Genomic DNA, 22,495 nt, shown 5'->3' on the forward strand with positions numbered 1-22,495 from the left:
GTGTCCATCCTCACGTTGTCGTCCTGCCCAGTGTCCATCCTCATGTCGTCCTGCCCAGTGTCCATCCTCACGTCGTCATCCTGCCCAGTGTCCATCCTCACGTCGTCATCCTGCCCAGTGTCCATCCTCACGTCGTCATCCTGCCCAGTGTCCATCCTCACGTCGTCCTGCCCAGTGTCCATCCTCACGTCATCATCCTGCCCAGTGTCCATCCCACGTCGTCCTGCCCAGTGTCCATCCTCACGTCGTCCTGCCCAGTGTCCATCCTCACATCTTTACAATGCCCATTGCACATCCTCACGTCCTCACTGAGTCCAGTGTCATCACAAACACATGGAACTTAGCAGTCCTCGGGCCAGAGCTGGAGGCCTCCTTGGATGCCTTGTGCCGTGAAAGCTCCTCAGACCTTTTCTGGTTTTTGACTACCTGGCCTGGTTTGTTCCTTGCCTTTTCCCTCATCCCCTTCTCACCTTCCTGCCTCACTCCCTCTGCCCCGTCTTCCTTCCTTCTTCCCCCTTCCCTCCTCTCTTTTTTCTTTCAACCACATTATTAATATCTGCTTTTGTTCCTGGTACGACAGCAGGCAGACACACAGGCTCCTGGGAGCTCTGAGGAGAACCTGGAGGGCTGGGCCTCCTCCCTTGCTGAAATACCAGGAGTCCAAAGAGCTGAAATCTGCCCCAAAGCATAGAAAAGTCGCAAACAGCTGAAATCTGCCCCAAATCAGAGAAAGAAGCTCCTCTGTTAAAGACGCTTCTCCATTCTGGGTCTAATCTTGCTTCTATCTCCCTCCAAGTTCCCTTTGGGGCAGCACAGCCGTCCCCTGCACCGTGGATTTCTACTACATTCCCTGAGGGCATTTTGCACCGCACTGTCCCATGTGACTCAGTAGCCCAAACTGTTTTTGTACTGTGCCTGGAGAGCTCACAACCAGAAGAGGATCTGGCTGCCCATGGCTGGTTTTCTCCTTTGTACTCCACAGTGTTCATTTCTTTTCTATTATTTTTGTTTCCTTTCTTTATCTTTATTTTTTTGTATAGGTTATACATGAGGAAGGATGGAGACATGACTGTCAGAACCACCAAAACCTATCGTGGTGGTAACAAATAGCACCCACCAGAGTTCATCAGGGCTAAAGCTTTAGGGAATGAGTGAGGCATCCACTCCTGTGAGAAACAGAAGGGGCACCAGTAACTCAGAAATCCAGATAAATAGCCAGTTAGTGCAATCTTTGAGAATAAAATGTATTTTAACGTAAAAGTCAAGTTCCTGACAAACACATTATCAAAACTATCTTTTAAAGATTTATTTGTTTTTATTTTATGTGTAGGTGTGAGTGCCTGTATGTATGTATGTATATACGTATATATGTGTGTTTGTATGTATGTATGTATATATGTATGTATGTATGTATGTATGTACGTATGTACGAATGTATGTATGTATACCTTGTGTTTGCCTGGGACCTGTGGAAACCAGCAAAGGGCCTAGGATTTCCTGGAACTGGAGTTACAAATGATTGTAAGCTGCCATGTGGATTCCGGAAAATGAACTCAGAACTCCTACAAGATCAGTCCCTGCTCATCACCGCTGAAGCGTCTTTTAAGCCCCACATTATCAGACTTTTAAAGACTGTGTCTATTCTCTGTGGCACAGCATGATTGACAACAGGCAGTCGTTCTCCAGCTAAGCTGGGGTCAGGCCACGTGACTGTGTGTGGTGGTCAATCTTGTCCGTCTTAAGGGACTTGGAGTCACCCGGGAGGCACACTTCTGTGTCTCTGGTGGAATTTCCAGAGAGGTTTAACTGAGTGGTGATGACCTACCCTGCGTGTAGGCAGCTTCATCTCATGGGCTGAGGTCCCGGACTGAATAAAAATGAGAACTTGTGACCAGGCTCCTCAGCTCCTACTGTCAGGCCTCCCCACCATGATGACTGTACCCTCAAAGTGCGAGTCAAAATAAACATTTCCTCTCCTAAGTGCTTTTGTCACGAGTCTTTGTCACAGGGTGAGAACGGTGACTAATTCACTGTGTGTTTTCTACCGGCCGACGTTCAGGCTTGTGCTGGCCAACACGGACCATGCTGGCTCGAGATGGACTCATGTTTTCAGATTAGCCAGCTCCCATGAACGTTTGCCCTAACTCAGGGTTTGAGGGTGCTTCTGCAAGTCTGTCTTGCTTTCACCTCTTCATACAAAGCTTCCTCTGGTACCAAGGAATTTAATCCTTTCAAAACAGAATCCCGTGAGCAGGCAGGGCCATCTTTGTGTTAGAGGGAAGAGACTGGTTTTCCCAGTTGTTAGCCTGACCATCTCAAGAGCACCAGTCATGAAACTGGGCAGTTCAATATTTCCCGTCACTCAAAACCCTAGCCATAGGATATTGCTGCCCACATTGAAGAAAGGTCTTCCCTCTTCAGTCAGTTCGCTCTAGAAACTCACAGGCCCAAAGGCTTCCGTCCTTAATGCCAAACCCCTTACTTGTTCATCAGCCCAGTCCATGGAAATTAGCCATTACTGCCAGCCCAATCCATGGATGCCAAATTACCTTTGTAGATGCCACCAGACCGCCTGCTTGCACCCCTGTCCCTGTTACTTCCTTTGTGGGGTGCAATGCTAGCAGCAACACTTATGAACATGAAGATGGAAGCTTACGCAAGAATGTGCACATCTGTGTGTACCTGAGTATGTTCACACTACTAGAGGATTCGACACAGAGCATGGTGCTTGTGGCATGCTTCCTTGTGCTTACCTGAGTGAATGTACATGTGTACATATTTGCTCGAGCAAGTGTGTACATGTATGTGTGTACATATGGCAAGATATTGCAGCGAAAACTGTCCCAAAGAAGGCAGAGACTGCTCTGGACAGTTCTGCCTAGCTGTCTTTGTCGTCCATCTAGTCGGTTCAGATACTCCTGTCATGGTGAGGCAGAACCAGGCTGCTTGCGAAACAATTTATTCTTCGGCGTCAAGTGAGCAAGCCCTCTTACCTGTCCTCCTCTACTTCAGAAGAAGGCTCAGAGCTTTGCACATGATATAGTTGTTGCAACTCGGAGGCCGGAAGAATAAATTTGGTGCTGTTTTGGCAGAGCGTGGTTTGTATTTTCTGGAAGGTTCTGCCTGTGTGCAGAGGGGTTTCCATGGGATATGCTAGGACTGTGTCCTAGCATTCTCTAGGAAGCATTCTCTGAAATGATAGTTCCTCCTCCGCCCACACTCAGCTTAGCCACCAGGGAAGCTGCTGGCCTGGCCTCAGCACTGATCTACTGAAGGGAGGTCCCCAAGCCAGAAACACTTGGCACTTTCCCAGCTCCTGTGCCTTGGACAGCTTCACTTACAGAGTCCTAATAGGGCAGGGCAAGGCTCTCTGTTATATTGTTATAACGTTGAGTTTTCTTACAGTGTACACATTCATGGAGCTTACAAGACACTTTTTAAGGTATATTGCATCTTAAGCGTTTCAGAACACAGCAGCTAAGACAGGTGGGAGGCTGTGGTTGCCTGAGTGTGTGAAGAAACCCGTATGAAGGTGGCACCAAGGGTGCCCAATAATGTTGCGCGCGGGGGCGGGGGGGGTCTAGTGGTCACCTCAGGGCAGGCCCCAGAGCTGTGCACATGTCTGAGTGTGCTGATCCTGTGGTGCACGGGGGAGTTTTGATGGGAGTGAAGAGGTAGGTACACTTCAGAGAAGGGAGGCCCCAGCAAGCCAGCTGTAGCTGAGCACAGTGGCCCCAGACTTTGTAGCCAGGCTTCTCCAAAGGTTCTAGAAGGCTCTGGTTGGGTGTGTACACCCTTCCCTCAGCCAGCCGTGTTTCTGGATCATTTTGTCCTTAGCCTGTTGGAGAGACTGAAAGGGAGCTGACACGTGATCGGCAACCATTTGGGTAATGCTGCTTCTTTTCACTGTATGTTGTCTGGGTTTCACTGAGCTTGATAAAATAATGGCTATCTTCTAATATGAAGGACCGCTCCCCCGCCTTCCGTTTGAATTGCATCACGCTGTGTCCGCTGCTAACATCTTAGTCTAATCTAAAAGGCCACAACACAATGAGGACAAAACTCTGCAAGTTTGGTGTCATTTTCCCCCACTGGATAAAGTTCTAAGTCTTGCTAACTTTTGTGTTTTCACATCTAGGCTCTATGGTCCTGTAAGTCTGCTAATGTTTAGAGCCCCCAGGGCTGCCCCTACAGGCCATCGCTTAGTTCCTGCCTGTCCTGCACAACCAACCCAAATTCTGCACACCAGTGTGGACCTGGGACAGGGCCATGACTACTGTAAGTTTGCCAAATCACAGGTAGGTGACAGGGTGCGTGTTCCACGTGGCAAGGCCTTCTGTGCAAGTTTTCCCTGATCATCTTCCTTCCTTCACCTGCTCCCGGAGGCTCACAGCCTCCTCCCAGGACTCCCATACCTGGTATGCTTTCCCCACCAAATAGCCCCCACTCAAGCACCTGGACTTGTGGCCCAGTCTGTAGTTGAGTCAGTGCCCACAGCTCTCCCTCCCATGTTTACCCACCCATTACTCTGGATGTCGGTGTGCGGGGCACTTGGAGGAAGAAGGCCGTGTTTCTGTACATCCCTCCCCAGACCCAGCTTTTGTCCTGTCCAGACAAGAGAAACTCCCCAGGGGCAGGAATCCAGTCCGTGGTTTCCTTGTACCTCCCCACAGCTTCTGTCAGCTCAAAGGTCCTGATAAGCCGGGCAACTTGCGCATTTTAATGACCTAGAGCACCAGGCCCTGCCAGGCAGTGAGAACAGCCTCTGTCAAGGCGTACATTCATCCTTGAGGTTCATGCTTGAGGAAACCTTGGCTGCTTGCTGCAGTTTCTCAGAGGTCCCTGGTGCTAACCCGAGCACACCGTCCTGCGTGGTAGCGGGGCTAATGAGCACACATGGTGTTTTATTGGGTGGTCACAGGTCATTTTTGCTTCCATTTGTTTTGGACTGGGATGGGTGTCAGGACCACACAGAATCAGGGAGAAGCTTCCATCTTCTGGGAGTCCCCATGATGCAAGAGAGCCACATCAGCAGGAAGAAGGAAAAAGTTACAGCTGGGGACAGATATGCCATAATTTGATCTGGAGAAATGACCTTCTGGATTTCTTGGAGCTATGCCTTGTTTTCTCAAATTAACAGATTCCAGAGGTTGAGGCCACCTAACATGGAGTGAGCCCTGAGCAGGAAGTGGAGGCTCACATACAAAGGTCTTCAGCAATGGTTGTTTGTGATGTGTCCTAAAATGCAGGAATTCCCATAAACTGCCCCATCAAAGAGAAACAAACAGAATGCTGGATTACCTCCCCAGACAGTCTTGGCCTTTTCAGTTGTCCTGTGGGGCTCCTGGGAGCTTGTCGTACACCTCCGTGTTGTGTGGGTCCTGTGAACTCCACAAGGCCTCCCGGAATATGGTGGGTAAGGATGCCAGGCATCCCTGCCAGTGGAAACTGGGTGCACCAGGCCAACGGGCTCTGAGGCAGAATACAGGAACATGGCACTCCTGCCTGCTGTCCCTCACGCGCAGTGGGGGATCAGACTCCAGACCAGTGTTTTGGAGATGAAAAATCAGCAGGTTGGAGGCTGGAACAGGGAGCTGAGTCCAGCGTTCTGCCTCTGCCTCTGGGCAACATCCACTGGGTGAACTGGACCTGCCTGTACAACCCAGACCTCAGCCTGTTAATCCCCAATGGGACTATGGTCACAGGACCATTCCAAACCGTTGAACCTCCGAGAAGCCAGGGGCTTCCAGAAGAGGCCCACACTTTAACAAGTGAAGACTTTAATTCAGAGAGGTGGATTTGGGACAGTTGTAGGTGCCCTGTGGATTTGCCTGGGGAGTAGAGAAACAATGGGTGCCACAGTAGAAGAGAAGAAAGCCTTGGGGTATCTGCTGGTCACATTCCTTCTACAAACTGCTGACCAAACTGGCCCCATCATATGGCGAAGCCAAGGCCTCAGCCCATTGCTGCTGACGCTGCTGACGTGAATTGGGCAGAGGCTCTGCACGCCCTGTGCCTGGGCTCTTTCAGCATCGCTTTGGTCTTTTTCCTTTCGCACACTTCCTTCCCCCGTCCCTCCAACCTTCACTTCTCACCTGATACGCTGCTGCTCAATGCTCTGTTTACTTTGAGTTGGAGCCAGAATGACCTCAGGGACTGGTGACTCACACTGCTGGCCAGAGAACACAGCCCAGTGACCCTGATGTAAGGCATTCTTATTATCTGAGGGCAGGGCAGGGCCAAGCCAGTCTACTCTCCTCTGGTCCTAAACACTCTCTGTGGCTTTGTTTGGACATTTAAAAATAGGCGTGTCCTTTAGCTTAGAGTACCCGAATCCTGGGTGGAGGGAGCCCTGCGCTTCTACCTTCAAATATGAAGGTTTCCGCGGGGTCACTTGGCCCTAACTGTACTGGGCGGAAAACATGGCCCTCCTGTCCACTCTGTCAGCAGGCACGCTGGCCTGACGACTCTTTGTTCCCGCTGATGCTCCCCTCTGTTCACACTGAGAGTGGTTATGTGGACAGACACTCCCAGGAAAAGAAGACTCAGGAGACCAGGAGTCTCAGTTTCTTCCTGGCTTACTGCCAGCTTGGGACAGTCACTGCTGTCCTGACCTGGCATAGGCGGGAAGATGAGGTGTTCAGGTCCTGTGGGTGTCATTTTCTCCCAGTTCCGTGGCTCAGTCTGTTCCAGCCACTGCTCTACTTTCTTCTCACCACTTCGACAACAGGGTCAAGGTATTTTCAGATCAGAGGTGAAGAAACTGAGTCTCAGAGCCTGGGTAACTTGATCAGACACATCCCACAGAGTAACCAGAACAAGGCTCACAGACTCCTTAAAGCACCTGACTGCTCCAGTCCAAACCTCTGGCTGTTTTGGTGCTTGCATAATGAGGGTTCAGCACAGAAGCTGGGCTGTGACGCTGGGCAGGGCTCACTGCTCACAGTGGGGAGGGCACGGCAGGCTGGGGAAGGGTGGGCAGAACTGTGTGAGTACTCTCTCACCATGTTGTGGGCTGAGGCTAATGAGTGGGCAGAAAGTCCTTGAGAAGCAGCCGACCAAGTGGCAACTGAGATGCCAGCCTGCAGGCCAAGTCAGAAGCGGAAAACACCTAATGCAAAGAAGGCCCCATGAAATGCTTCGAAAGCCCCTAAATCCAGAGCCACTTATGTAGAGGCTGGGATGAACATACAAGCATATACATACATGCATGCATTTATATACGTGTGTGCACAGACATGCACACACATGCTTATTGCTGTTTTTGCAACTATAAAGTATAATAATTAATATATAGTTTCCATCCTAGACCCTGGGACAGAGCTCCTGACCCTAATCAGTTCCTGAGTGGTGGGTGGAATATCTTTTGTTCTGATGAAGCAACCCCTCCACCCCACCCTGCAATGCCTTAGCCAAGCTGGTTGCCAAGGAAACCAGTCATGGATCTGTAAATTGGATTACAGCCCTACCCCATCTCTGGGAGAGAATGGGACTGGAGGTGGAGTTAGTCACCAATCCAATGGTGTTGCCCACCACAACTGCATAATGAAGTTTCCGTTAAAACCTAAAGGACAGCTTGCAAAAGCTTTCTGAGGGCTGGACAGGGGAAGTTTCTTGCACCCTTAGAATTCTACTTTTCTCTCATGCCTTGACCATAAGCAAACCCAAGTTGAGGGTGTGGATACCCCACTTAGAGCCTGCCAGCTAAAAGCTAAGGCAAGACCAGGAACTTTGTACTGGCTGGTGAAGTCCAGCAGTCTGAGGATGAGGGCTCAGCCCGTGGTTCCAACACAGGTAGACAGAGTCAGGACTGAATTGAATCAGAGACCACCAGCTGATGTTTGGTGCAGAAGGCAGAACTGCCTGTTGATTGGGTGAAGCCACCCAGGTGACAACAGAAAATGCTGTTGGTGAGAGGAGTGGGAGAGAGGTCCTCCACCATCTGACGTCACAGGCAGGAATTCATAGCCCATCTGACTTTCTCCACAGTGGCCCCTCCCCTCAATTCTGCTAGTCTTGAGGTTTTTTTTTTCCTGCCCTATGAAACTGAGGTGACATCACTTGGGGAGACTTTCAGAGCTTCTCAGAATGATCAGATTTCTCCCCAACACTGCTGACGCTTCAACACCTGGAGCTCTGTGTGTGTGTGTGTGTGTGTGTGTGTGTGTGTGAGAGAGAGAGAGAGAGAGAGAGAGAGAGAGAGAGAGAGAGAGAGAGACAGGGGAGTGAAAAGTGAACAAACCTGTCTGCTTGTATAGCCAAAAAGGAGGTGCGACAGGGGTGTTTGCATCAATCTTGGGAGTCCTTTGTGAACTGCACTTGTACCAATCACATGGTTTCTTTGGGCCACAGGGTGCACACTCCCCCTGTGGCCGGATGAAAATGGCTGCTAGAAGCCCAGCGGTGGCGCGCACCTTTAATCCCAGTGCTTGAGAGGCAGAGGCAGGCAGGTCTCTGTTAGTTCGAGGCCAACCTGGTCTACAAGAGCTAGTTCCAGGACAGCTAGGACTATAACACAGAGAAACCCTGTCTCGAAAAATCAAAAAAAAAAAAAAAAAAAAAGGAAAAAGAAAACCAATGGCTGCTAGAGTTCACCGAGGCTTGTGGTGGCAGAAAGGTCCGGGACACGCTGTTTTATGAAATGACCCTGTCTGGAGCAGTGCTGTTTGGAGCTAGAGTTAAGCTTCCATAGCAAGTAGCTGTGGTCAAATGTAGCTAGCTGCCTTAGGGAATCTCTGCAATGTTCAAAGAAACTGGGCTGCCATGTCCACAGTCGGACTGTCTGCTTGAGACAGCTGAGGTACCAGGTCTAACAGCTGTCGATTAGGGAGTTGAACCACAGGTCGCTAACAACGTAGTATATGGGAAGGGCAAAGAAACATTAACAAGGGTCTTTACAACAAAGGCTTGCCATTAACATTACCAAGGCCTTAACAGTATTCTGCTCTTAGCCAAACACGCTGCGGGAAACGGGATTGCTTCCTTTGTCTCAGAATGGCACCGGAAGTTCTCCCGCATCTGTCCCTACAATTATTTCTCTGGGTGCCTATTTTCTATCTTAGAGACCATTGTGTTCAAATGAGCTTTAAAGCTAGATAGCTAGACAGACAGACAAGCAGACAGACAGTGAGGGAGGGAGGAGGCCTCATTCCTCTGGGAAAAAAAAAAAAAAGCCTTTTAATCCTGGTGGGAAATGCAGAGGTGAGAAATCATTTTTTGCAGGAGGATGGAGCCACCGTGAGCGCTTCACATCCTCAGCTGCTCAGTCAGGCTCAGCTTCCCTGGGGTAGAAGCCCCACTCCAGTGTCCTGTTCAAAGACACAGTGCAAAGGTCTCTTCTGCTTGATGGATTAAAGTCAGCGAGAAAGTTATTCCCAGGGAGGTAAGAGCCAGGGAAAAGCAAAGGAGATCTCTCAGGAGCCAGAGCCAGGGAAAAGCGAAGGAGATCTCTCAGGAGCCAAAGTTGAAGAGACAGCAGGGAACCAACAAATCAATTCTGAGAGAGACGACTCCTCGTCAGAACCAGAACCTTCCGAGACTGAGACTCGCCGAGACCACTGTCTTATTTGTGGCCACTATCGACAGGGAGCTGGGGCCACGTAGATACAAAGCATGTGCTTCCCTCAGAGTCCCACCAGGAGCTGTCCCCACAGGACAACAGGGAAAGAGCCCTCAGCACATATGAACCAGAGCCAGTGGAGAAAGGAGCGCTTTCTCTAACTGTGCTCAGTTTGACAAAGTCACATAAGGCACTTCTGACTTCTTAGCGTTCAGCCCCTCGTCATTGTCTTTTCAAATCTGAGCCCCAGGTAGGAGAAACCCGCTTTTCAGGGAGTCATCCAACTGAAGAGTTTTCTTTCAGCCACACAAAGACACCAAGGCTTTTCCTGGGCAGGTGTAGGTGCTCAGAACCCTCTGGATGGCTGGGATGGGTCAAGGACAAGCTCTCTTGCTAAGCGTACACTCCTGACCCAGGAGCCTGGCCTCCGCTCTCGTGGGGCTCAATCTTACTTTAACAAAACTTTGCTCTCGTGGAAGACACCTGTTAGTGATTTTTCTCATTGCTGCAACAAGATACCCTACAAAAACAGCTTCAGGAGGGACGGGCTACCGTGGCTCAGAGCTTAAGGAATATAGCCCATCATGGTGACGGAGCACGAGACAGCCGGTTGGCTACACTGGGTCACAGTGAGGAGGTAGAGGGAGATGAAGATTTATGCTTAGTCGTCTTTCTCCTTTGAATGCAGCCCAGGACCCCAGCCCACAGAGTGGTGTCATACACAGTTAGGGTGGGTCAATCCACCTCAATAAACATACTAGAACAATGGCTCTCAACTATGGGTTGCGACCCCAGACCACTGGGAAAACACAGATATTTACATTTGATTCCTAACAGTCATTATGAATTACTGTTATGAAGTAGCAGTAAAAATAATTTTATGGCTGGGGTCACTACGCCATGAGGAACTCTATTAAAGGGTCTCGGCGCTAGGAAGGTTGAGAGTCATGGCTCTAGCTGCTTCCCTGTGGAAGTGCCCAGAGATTTGGCTCCTTAGTGATTCTAGATCCCGTCAGGCTGACTACAAACCTTAGCCATCCCTGCATCTCCACTGGTTTGTCTGTTGTCCTCTAGCAGTTTAAGAGGACAGCAGTGCCCTGTCCTGCTCAGGCAGCCCACAGTCTTTCAGAGACATGAGGGCCCAGCATGGACCCTCCTTCGCTGACAAATGAGTCCCTGAGAATCCATGTTTTTCACGCAGTTTGTAAATAGATTCCACTTAAATAACACAGAGAACTTCCTACGTGAATGAATCCCCTTGGAATCCTGTGAGCCAAGGAGCCCTTCACGATGTGGAAAATGTGAGCCCGTTTAGTAATGCGGGTTTATCATGTTTTCTCAGCAGACCTGGACACAGCGTGAACGGGAAGAATGACAGTGATTGTAATGGGGACGACACCCACCAGCTGCTTCCTGCACCCCTGCAGTCTGGAGAAGAGGTGTTATTCTACATAGGGGTGAGGGAGGGCTCAGATGTAAAGAATAAAATGCACTGACATCATGGGCATCGTTTTTGAGCTTCATTCTCGTGGCGTTTGATCAATACAGCAGCCCAGTGAGTGCCGTGGCCAACTTAAATAAAGCATGAACTACAAATTTAAGTAGACGCAGCGTATTGTTTAGAGGGAGGGAGTGCTGCGTGTTCTGTTGGCAGGTGTATCCGCATGTGTGTTTACACGCAAGGATGGAGATGCACATGTGTAGCTAAACTTCTCCAGGAGTTTAACAACAACCAAAGACTCAAGCAGACGTGTCTTCCTTACTGAAAGAAAATTAGCTGGCCATAGAGGTGCATGTCTAGAATCAAGTTGGCTACAGTAAGAGCAAAAAAAACAAGGTCAGCCTGAGTTACAGAGCAAGAAAAGGAAAGAATTTTAAATCCTAAAAAATTATTAGTCCGAATGTCCATGGATGATTAGATCTGAGAATAAGAACTAATCCATAGCCAGGTGATGGTAGCACACACCTTTAGTCCCAGCACTCAGGAGGTAGAGGCAGGTGGATCCTTGTGAGTTCGAGGCCAGCCTGGTCTACAAAGTGAGTTTTAGGGCAGCTAGAGCTGTTACACAGAGAAACCCTGTCTCAAAGAAACAAAACAAAACAAACAAACAAACAAAAACCCAGTTAATCCTTATTCATCTTATTCCTATTTTTTTCTTTACATAAGGGCAACATTAGTTGTTTGAATGAATGAAAATGAAGGTGCTGAAATGTCCTCCTGTTTCTTGATACCTAAGTTAGATATAAAATTACACGACTGCGTAATAACCTAACGTCAAAAGTATTTTCAATGTCTTTTTCTTTTGCAGAATTGAGAACCCAGGGCCTTGCGCATAGTAGGCAATCACTCATTACTGAGCCATATACCCAACCCTCTTTTTACTTTTTATTTTTAAGGTATTCAGGTAAGTCTTGAACTCATTTTGTAGCCGATGAAGGCCTTGAACTTGTCACCCTCCTCCTCCTCCAGCCTCTCAGTAGCCGGAATCACAGGCCTGCACCACCAGGGCCAACGCCAGTGTTCTTTAACTATGTGGGATCCCATGTTCTTTCGCTGTCTTGGTGGGGGAGAGCACCCACCTTTCCCTCACCCTCCATTCCTCCATTCACCTCTTCCAGGCAGTGGGAAGCCTGTTTCCCTCGGAGATAATGAGCCAACCCCAGAGTGAAGAACGAATGGGCATCTTCGGTGGGGGAGGCAAGTCGGAGTCTTCCACAGGTACGTTCTAGGTCATCAGTGCTCCACGGGGACTGAAAGGGAGCAGGAGAACTTGGCATGGTTCTCTTGCCAGGCCTTGTTTGGTTGGTATAGTTGTGAAAAGCCCTTTGATCCTGGGTCTATGCATCCAGCTATTCAGGATTGTTGTGAGAGATTTCCATTCAAGATGGTGGGGACCAATCAAAATGAAATGCAAAGTATGAGCCGATTAGCATCAGTGTCACCCCACCTTGACTCATGATTTTGAAAGCAATCAGAATAACCGCTGCTCTCTGTTTAGCATATATATGGCTTTGCAGGCAGTCTGCTCTCCTGCGAGCACATGCGTCTCTTCATGACTTATGTAGCTTCACGCTGAGCACAGAATGAATTCAGAGCATGAGCTGTCTGCCGAGGTGATGGGGCCTTAGCCAGTGAAACACGCAGACTGCCGTCACCAGAACCTCTTCTGCACCCTTCGGCCAGCAAGTAGGCAAACACAGCAGCAAGTTAGAAAGCTGTGCTCCATGTTTTAGAAAGCGGAAGCCCCTTGAAGTCAAGTTGTCCGTCCAAGAGGACACAGAAAGCAAGCAGTGTAGTGGTATTCAAACAAACTGGGGTCCCTCTTATCCTATAAGGCCACCCCAGAAGACCCTCTGCAATCTCAAGACTCTTGAAAGATCGCCCACCTGGGTCCAGCCCCATCTCCTGCCTTGCAGCTGTGCAGAAGGTCACGCTCAGATGAAAGCCTCTGTTCTAGAACATGGTGTGATGACCTTCAAATCGATACTAACTTGATGCTTAAGCTCAGGTTTCCATAGCAACCCTCCTGAGAGCTTCATCCCTTCCTGAGTAGTGCCCATGACCCAGCACCTGTGAAAGCTCACTGTCTCCCAACACCACACCAGAACCCAAGTCTCCTGCATGCCACCTTCAGGGACATACATCCTAGCTCTAAACAACTTCCTCTTTTATCTTTTATCTCTTCTTTTTTTTTTTTTTTTTGATGACCATCATCCTAATGGATGCAAGATACCAAAGACTGTGCATTTTGATTTGCCTTTTCCAGTGACGCCTGGTGTTAAATAGCTTTTCATGTGTTACTATATTTCCTCTTTGAGTTGTTATCTATAGGAGTGTGTCACTTAATTTCCACAGATGTGCGAACTTTCCAATTTTTCTTCTGTGACTGGCTTCTAGCTTCATTGCAGAGAAGACTCTTGGTAGGACACACGTCTTTTAGAATCTACAAGTTTTTCTTGTGACCCTTATTGGTGTTATTGGGCACAGCCTTCTGCGTATATATATTCTACAGCCTTTTTTTTTTCCTTTGAGGTTTCCACAGAGTTGCATTTTCCACCCTAAATGAAAACCTTGTACTGTGAATTTATATCACTCTAACTACAAGTACCCACAAAACCTCAGTTCACGCTACTCTTAGGTGGTACACTCTGCACAGACTGGCCAGGTCTAGCTGAGTGTTGTGTGGTTTACACTCACTTCCCTCCTCAGTCGGTTCCGAAACCCACAGAGCATTCAGTATTAAAACCTCCACCTGCCTCTGCGGAGCTGCCGGCTCCTCCCTTCCAGCAGAGAGGTTTCCGCAGTCTTTTATTTCACTGGTCTGCTAGATTCCTAGAAAGCTGAGATTTCACACCTTGCTGGGTTGAGCCTTTTATTTGCTTAAATGTCGTTTTTGTCCCTGTAATCCTTCTCAAACGCGAAATTTGAATTCAAAAGGCTTTTCTTGAAGGCCTACTTTATCCACACGTCTTTTTCCACTCCTTGCCTTTAAGTCTCGTTGTGTCCTTGGACCCTCAGTCTCTCGAAGAGGGCAGGCAGTCGGACCCTGGGTTTTCTATGCCCTTTGCCTGTTTCCAGCATTTGGCTGGCGAATCTCTTCTACTCACATCTGAAGCGACTGAACGGACACACAGACTTTTGACATTCCTCCTGTCTTCTGCTTGCCTTTGTGGATATGCTGTTGTCTGTCTTCCTGCGTTACAGTGGTACGAGTTTGATTTTTTCCTGCTGAGCCATTTGGTCCCTTCTCATTTCCATACGCATGTGTTCTATAGCTATTTTTGAGGTTTCCATGGGGATTGCATTTTACACCCTAAAATGAAAACCTTGCGAAGTGAATTTATACCAACCTGACGCCAAGTACATACAAAATCCTGGCTCCTGTACAGTTCCTGTCTGCCCTGCTTAGTTACTGGTATCTCAAAATGACACGGTTACACGTCAGGTGTCCACAAACAGGTCAGTGATCTCTTCGTGCGTCCATCTCACACAGGTGGGGTTACAAACCAGGTCACCAGGCTTGTAGCTGCTCACTCACCCGGGAGAATCACCTGTGATCTCCACACAGCCGCAGGTCTTTGTCCAGTGTGTTGCCATTGATCTGAAGATTTCTGCATAGGACTATTATCTATTTATCCCTAGGAATCTGTTCTCTGGAAATGTCTGAGTTCCCCCTCATTTTGGGAGACAAAAATTTGTAAGGAAAGCCTGTGAGAATGGCAGTGCATGTTGTGGCCTATTCTTGTCTTGGAAACGGGGAAGCTTCAAAATTTGAAGTTGGAGTTAAACCCTGGGAGATCAGAGAAGGGAACTAAGGTAAGGATCAGAGTATGGAAGACAGAGAAGCTTCTAGAAGGAAAAAGAGCATATTTAAAGGTTCTGAGGAAGGGCAATGTGAACCCTGAAAGGCAACAGAACTATGGAACAAACCTGAGAGCCCTGGACTGTAAATATTTGTTCTGGATAGAAGGCCATCTTTCCATTGATAGTGACAGGCCCAGTGAGGAGCAGCCGTCAGTGAGGAAGCTGAGGTCAGCGCAGGGGTCCAGGTGAGGGACACTGGTGACAGGACTCTAAGTGCGTCTCAAGGTTGAAGTTTCAGACAATTGGCTAGAGACAGGTAGAGGAATCTACCTGAGTGGTTTTTATCAGAGACACCTGAAGACTCGCTTTGCAAATGTTTCTCACTGAGTTGTTTTTGCCTTGGGGATCCCCACAGTGAGATGTACTGTAGGAGTGGATGGAAGCAAACCAATCCACCCGCCTCAGTCTCGGGCTGCAGGCGAGACTGCACCAGATATGGGCACCAGGGCCAACTCTTCCCTCTGAGGACCTCTAACGGCCCAGAAGCCCCTCCTCAGTCCTGGCGGTCCCAGAAGAAAAGGAGCAGGAACCTTGCTTTGCAGTAAAAGGCGCCAAGGCAGTGGCACACCTGTGTCCTCTCTAACCCAAACTGCTTTGCCGAGGAACCAAAGAACGGAGAAGAAAAAGAAAACAGTGGAAACACTGACAGCCAGTCAGATTTGCATTTGCCCCCTGGGAAAAGTCTCAGCAGGCTCAGTAGGAGGTCTTGCAAAGGAAACTAAATGTTTAGGGCGCACCTCTCCTCAGTCTTTGGAATGCGTGTGTTTGTGTGTGTGTGTGTGTGTGTGTGTGTGTGTGGTTGTGTGTGTATTGTTGTGTATGTATGGTTGTATTGTGGTTGTGTGTGTATGTGTGTATATGTGTGTGTGTGTGCATGTTTGTGTGTATATGGCTGTATGTGTGGTTGTGTGTGTGTGGTTGCAAATGTGTATGGTTGTTGAAAAGTTTTTGCACCCCGATAAATCTCTCCATCAACGCAATAATCCAAGTCAGATGGAATCAAACCGAATTAGAAAAAGCTGTTTGGCGGGCTTTCTCGGAGGCAGAGTCTGGAGTAAGGCAACTCCCAGAGGAGGGGGTTTAGGATGAATACATGGATACCAGGGGCTTGGGTGAAGCCTTAACCCAAACAGTTGTGTGTGTGTATGGTTGTGTGTGTGTGTGGTTGTATGGTTGTGTGTCTGGGTGTGTGTGTGTGGTGGTGGTTGGTGATGGGGTTGTACCAGGTGCTGCTGTTGAGAGCAGGCCATAGTAACCCTGGCTGGTGAGCATACCCAACAAGAAAGTATGCTAGATTCATTGTCCCTGGACGGCATAATCTAATATAGAAGGGCTATTTAGCAACTACTGCTTAGAAATAAAGCTGACAGAATAATACATTGATAAATAAATAAGACTATCCAAACACAGTCAGGATTGATCCCATCAGAACATCTGGGGATGTGCAATGAAGCAGACTTTTCTGGTATAGCTCGGAATTATCTGTGTCTCTACGCTTAGCCAATAAGGACTTCTTAACTAACAGATCTGTGGATAACTTCAAACATAGTTTGGAAAATGTGCACTGCACAATCTTGACAAAGACACCAATTATATGGCCCATGTTACAGGGGTACATAAACACATGTCTGTTGAGACTTTGTGGGATTTGAATTCACTACTGTACAAACTTTACAGCCCTCTTTAGGGACCCATGACTCAGGGAAACAGTGCTGCCAGTGGGAGAAATACTGTCTGACACACTGGCAGCTGGGGTTTAGCATGGCTTCACAAGACACAGAGCCCTCTCGATCCAATATCATACCTGAGCAGATTCGTGTCTAATACAATGTCATTTTAGTTTTTATTAAAGAGAAGCAGATTGACCACCAGCTTCCAGGTCTCTCCTGCCCGAGCTGGACAATTACAAGAAAGCTGAATTCTGTACTTAGACTCAAGAGTCCAGACCCAGGTCCCTGGGGATTTCTCTACGGAGGAGGGCAAGCATGAGGCTTCATTGAGAGGCTGTGTGCTGATGGCTAAGGCTCTGTTGCAGCCATGGAGGCTGCTCCAAGCCAGCACCCTTGGAGTTGGCAATCTGCACCTTCCTGCATCTGCCCACACGTGTGGCGTCTTCAGGAAGACGTCTTCAGGAAGAGCAGGGTTTTCGGAACTGAGCTGTGCCAGGCTCGCTTCATTTTGAAAGGCATTCGCTGCTAAGCTTAAATGACAAGGAAAAGTGGAGGAAAAAGAAATTCCATTTCTGATGAGCTCAGTTCTTAGGAAAGGGAGAGAGGGGCCCAGGAATTCCCTTCCCCCTCCTATGGTCTCTCTGTGTTCTCATCACTAAGCAGAGGCTGCCAATTCCCCCAGGAGCCTAGGCCTTCTTCATTCGTGTTTGTGCAAACCACAGAGCTCCATGCCAGAGGTTATAAGCTCTAGGCTCTGTCTGATTGGTCGGCCCTGCACAGCACAATGGAGCTAGCACCCTGCTGAAGCCAGCGCTCACGCGCTCAGTGGAGCTTTGCGCATCAGCACTGAACACGTCGTGCTGCCCACTGGCCGCATCCCCCAGTCTCACCACCCTTCGCTGCTCAGAGCAGAGGAGAGCCGTAGCAGCTCTTCAGGCCTGCGCCAAGCCACTTGACTGTGACAAAACCTCCCTCATTTATTTAACAAGTGTCTGCTATGGTGGGTATTACACAAGGAGAGTCAAAAGGAACTAAATGCTCCATGTGATTGAACACAGTCGTGCTGGCTTTCTCTGGCGTATTAAAATGCCAGCTCCATGGCTGGACGGTGGCACCCGTCCAGCTCAATGGACGCTGTGGATCGTGGCAAGTGACTTAATCCTGTTTCTGCCTCTGTCTCCCCATTAGTGAAATGAGGATAATAATAGACACTGACCTAATCCTCTCCGGGAACCAGGCACTGCTCCAAGCACTTAGAAGTCCAGCATGTTTAATTGTCGCGTTTATCCTCTGAGAAAGGCACAGAGAAGTCACCAGACACAGCTGTCTCTGAGGTTGCCGGGAAGACTCGAGGAGCGACAGGGTAGTCGGATGTGCTCAGGGCTCCGGGGCACAGGGCAGTTCCTACTGGTCTGGTCCTTGTGCTGGCTGACAAGGACCGGTGGGCAGAAGCTGGCACGTGACAGGTGAGTAGGAAGCTATGTCATTCGCTATGTGTAGGACTAGTCAAGAGACCGGAGGCCGTCCTCCATTGTCAGCAAGACCCAGACGTTAAAGCATCAGGATATAGCAAGCAACGGCACAATTAGTCCATTGGGCGATGAGTTCTTCATGCGTTTTGTCTCTGGTGTCCGGGCTTTGCTGGAATATCGTGGAGTAATTCTAAATCTGTTTCCCCAAATGAGGCTGACAGCACCTTCATTGAGCATCTTTGAGAAGCCGATTAAAATGCAGGTCCTGGGTCCCCACCTCAGACATAACGACTTCCCTGAATGGTCTGGAGTCTTCACTGCTCCAGCTTCCTGGTTACCTGAATTCACCGTGGGCTGAGAACTGCGGCCTCTTGAGTCTTATCCGACCTGGCAATGATCAGCTCTGAACTCATAGGAGGGCAGGACTGGCTCGGGGGTTGGAACAGCTTCCCAGACAAATGACCCAGGCATCCTCCCCACCTGGCTCACCTTAGCCCTGTGGGGACTCTAAAAAGCCAAAACACCAAAAGGTTTCTGTCTTTGCGATGGTAAAGGCAGTGATGGAAGGGAGCTTGGCCCAGATGGCTCTGTGAGAAACCAAGGCACGAAAGCAGAGCCACTAAGTGAGAGCTGTGGAACCTTTCACCAGGGTACCATGTCTGCACCAGCTTCCCCAACTTCCTGCCTGCCCAAGCCTGAGATATAATCGTATCCCAAGTTCCAGCCTCAGGAAGGCCAGCAGAACTTGTGATATTTGAGAGAAGTCCCAGCTGGACTCAGTGGTCCCCAGAGCCTGTGAAAGGAAAAGGGACATAGCCACAAAGCCAGGCTAGAGAACAGCGAGGGTCACAGAGTCCAGGGAATCCCACCATCCCCTGTGGTCTGCGCACATGCCATAGTCAGGCTGTGCACATGGCACAGTAGTCATTAGGAGACAGCAAAGTCCTAGTGGGACCAAGGGGAGCACAATCTATAAGAGGTCCCAAAGTTGTAGGGCCAGTGGGGTTTCAGGTCAGAGAACCTTGGGAGGGTTTTCTGCTTATCCTGGCCATCTTTCTGAAAGTTGACTCGCTGCCTCAAAGATGAATATCATTTGACTCCCTCAGAGGTCCCAGTAGAGAAGCCCGTGTCCCTGGGATCTACTGGTTTTTGTCTCTTCTGGGATTTTAAGAGTCACTGATATCCTGGGATAGTTCTTGTGGCTTTGTTAACCCTGGAGGGCTCTGTCATCTGTAACCGAGAGAACAAGCTGCTCCCACCACTGAGCCACTTGCTGTGATTACCCCCAAGTGCATGTGAACCCTCAAATGTGCCCTTGAGCAAAGAGCTAAACACAGCTCTATGCCTTGATTTCCCCTCCACAACCCTCAGGGAACAGCCTGCACTAGCTTTGAGATTCACATCTAGTGCCCTTGATGTGCTTGGAAGTTGCTTCAAAAGTTTAAAGTCTAGACTGCTGTAGTGTGGAGCATAGACCATGAGTCCCTCTCCTCCCTGTTGTGCTGGCCTGGGTGAGCCTCATCTTTTGGAGATGGATCACCAGGGTATACTCCTCACCTGGCGTGGCAGGGGCTCTAGAGAGCCAAAACAGCAAAAGGTTCCTGTCCCTCCTTCCATCTGCAAGCGCCAACTTTGACACAAGACATCTGGGTTTGTGAAAGGAAAGTCAGGAAAGATGTAAGATGAGAGAGAGAGAGAGAGAGAGAGAGAAAGAGAGAGAGAGAGAGAGAGAGAGAGAGAGAGAGAGAGAGAGAGAGACTCTGCTGTCTCTATAGAACCCAGAGCATCTCAAGGACCCCAGCAACAGCATGTCAGCTGCCCGCCTCTCTGTCATCTTAACCCCAAACTTTAATGCTGAGATCAGCATTCAGCTCGGTTTAAACTCTCCTGGCTCCCTTAAAAACAAACGAGGTTTTCCTCCCAGTTTTGTTTAGACAGCTGTATAGATGGATCTGTGGACTGGGTGGTACAGAGCAGCAGGCTGCTTCCCCGGCTGCTGATAAGGACGGTGGGAACGAGCACAGGGCCGGTGCTGTGGAGCAGCTTTGTCTTCCCACTTCTGCCCGGAGAGGAGGGAGCGGGGCCACACGGAGGAGAAGGCTAGAGCCCCGCAAGGGCGGAGACTGGAACACCACCCCGAGAAGCATGTGACGGTAAATACCTGACACCCCACATCCTCAGACGCTGCCAGGCAGAGCCCAGGGCCAACCAGGAAAGGAGTGAGGCTTTCATTGGGCATCGTGTCACCCAAGATGTCTACCCTCGCGAGGTGTCCTTTGTCTTTTTCTTCAGTCATCGTCCTTGAAAAAAAATCACAAGGAAAGACACAGTAACAGTGACAGATGGTAGTGGTGATTCTACACATTTTATGCTCTTCTGAGGACATAATTCAAGATTTTCTCGTGAAAATCTGAAGCTAAGAGACTGGATGACTCAAGAGAGGGCAGCCAGCACCATGATTGAACCTGGCAGCTAGCTAGACCCATCACTCATGTTAGACCTTGGCCAACACTGCCTTGCGTATTCTTCACACGTGTCTCTCGCTAATGGAATCATAAACTCCGCGAAGGACAAGCTGTCTGTCTGAATACCTGCACACTTTGTTCCACAGGAGGTACTCACAGAGTTTGAGGACCAGGCTCTGGGTAAAAGCTGAAAGGATTCCTAAAAGTCCAGCACCTTCGGTGACAGCTGACGGAAATGGACGCTGGGGGCTGGTAGCATCTGACAATGTGCCAGAACTGCAACGCTGGGGTTTGCAATGATACTGGCAGTGTTGAAAGAACCCAAATCCTTTCTTGGTGTCTTAGAGTCACCGTGGTGGAGCAGAGACACATCTTGGGTGGACTGGATGACTCATTCACCTTTGCCAGTTCACTGCATGCCTGGATTCTTTTCACTTACAGGTGTAATTTTATGATGCAGCTAAAGGAAAAGGCAAAATGCACCTACAAACTAAATATTGGAATGTGGTGTCTCCCTCCAGCCTGACTGGCACCTATCAGGAGGCCAGCCTGGGCTCCCCAAGACTGGACTTGGAGCACAGGGGATACTTACCCCCAGGAGCCTGCCTTCTCTCATCAGTGAGGGCAGTCAGGGAGCGAGGGGATGTGGTTTTCATCACATTACACCATTTCTCTCTATGGTCAGGATGAAGCGAGGCTAAGGCTACTGGAGAGGCCTTAGAGGGGTCCCCACATGCAGAAACAGGTGGAAGGGACTCATTAAGATGTTTACGGCTATCTTCTGGATCTCTCAGCTTCTGAGGACTTTTCTCAGGCCTAGGATGCCTGAACTGTGGAGGATCTGGGATCAATCTTCAGGAGGTCCCTGAGGCGTCTCAAGCCATAGAAGCCATAAGAGGATCAAGGACCTGAGACTGGAGAAAGTCGGGAGGATTTGCTGCAGTGATGTTTGTGCCTTGCCCAAACTCACGTGCAGAAATCCTGCTCCAATGCAATCGTGTCAGGAGATGGGGTGCTGGGTGGCAAGGTGGGAGGGCGCAGTCAGAGCTGCTAGCTCCGTTAGGCAGGTGAAAAGGTCATCGATGAGCCAGAAACTGACATTGATTTGCCAGTGCCTTTGCCTCCTGGACCAAGGGCAACACCTCCTGTCTTTATAAACTACCAAGCCTCAAGCTTCCTGTTGCAGCAACACCAAAGGGTTGGAGACAATTTTGCAAGTAGATGTCAGCCTTTTCCCTGTGACATTGAATGATCCCTCTGGTGTGACTGTCTTCAGCCCTCTTCTTGCAAGAAGTCCTGTCATCCTGGGGTTATGTATTCCAACACATATGCTCTGGGGAACACAGTCAACCCCAAATAAGCAGCCTCTCCAGATTTGTGTTCTTGTCATGGAACGGGAGACCTGGTGGTGTTGGCCTCACAAGGGGCTCTTATTTTCCTAAAGAACACTCTCTCACAGGATACTCTCCTGCCTAGTGTTATCACTCACTTCCGCTCCTCCCTGCCAGCAGGATGCTCTGGAAGTGCCCTGGAGCCCGTCCACTCCGAGTCCACAGAACCACCTCAGACAGGGTTGCTGGCCGTGAACTGTTTGGCTCTCAGAGGGTTGCTGTCCTGGGTGACGACACTCTACTGGCTGGCTTCCCAAGGCTAGTGCCTCCTATAGGACAGCTGCCCCAAGCTGGGCACAAGAAAACAAAGTGTCCCTGTTCTGACGAGATTCTAGCTCTGGGGCTGGAGAGATGGCTCAGAGGTTAAGAGCATTGGCTGCTCTTCCAGGGGTCCTGAGTTCAGTTCCCAGCAACCACATGGTGGCTCAGAACCATCTGTAATGAGATCTGGTGCCCTCTTTTGGCATCCAAGCATACATGCAGACAGAAGACTGTATACATAATAAATAGATTTAAATAAAGATTTTTTTTTTTAAAAAAAGATTCTTTTAAAAAAAAAGATTCTAGCTCTGC

General features: G+C 49.2%; 1 long non-coding RNA gene across 1 annotated transcript; it reads right to left on the reverse strand.

Moving 5' to 3' along the window:
• Positions 1–16,753: 16,753 nt before the first annotated feature.
• On the reverse strand, positions 16,754–17,971 carry LOC146890214 (uncharacterized). The gene is made up of 2 exons (XR_014998948.2): positions 17,811–17,971; positions 16,754–17,124 (listed from the first exon to the last, which is right to left on the reverse strand). It is a non-coding gene; the product is annotated as an uncharacterized LOC146890214 (long non-coding RNA).
• Positions 17,972–22,495: the final 4,524 nt, after the last annotated feature.

This window comes from Myodes glareolus, chromosome 22, assembly GCF_982192425.1.
Source record: "Myodes glareolus chromosome 22, mMyoGla1.1, whole genome shotgun sequence".
Classification (NCBI taxonomy): domain Eukaryota; kingdom Metazoa; phylum Chordata; class Mammalia; order Rodentia; family Cricetidae; genus Myodes; species Myodes glareolus.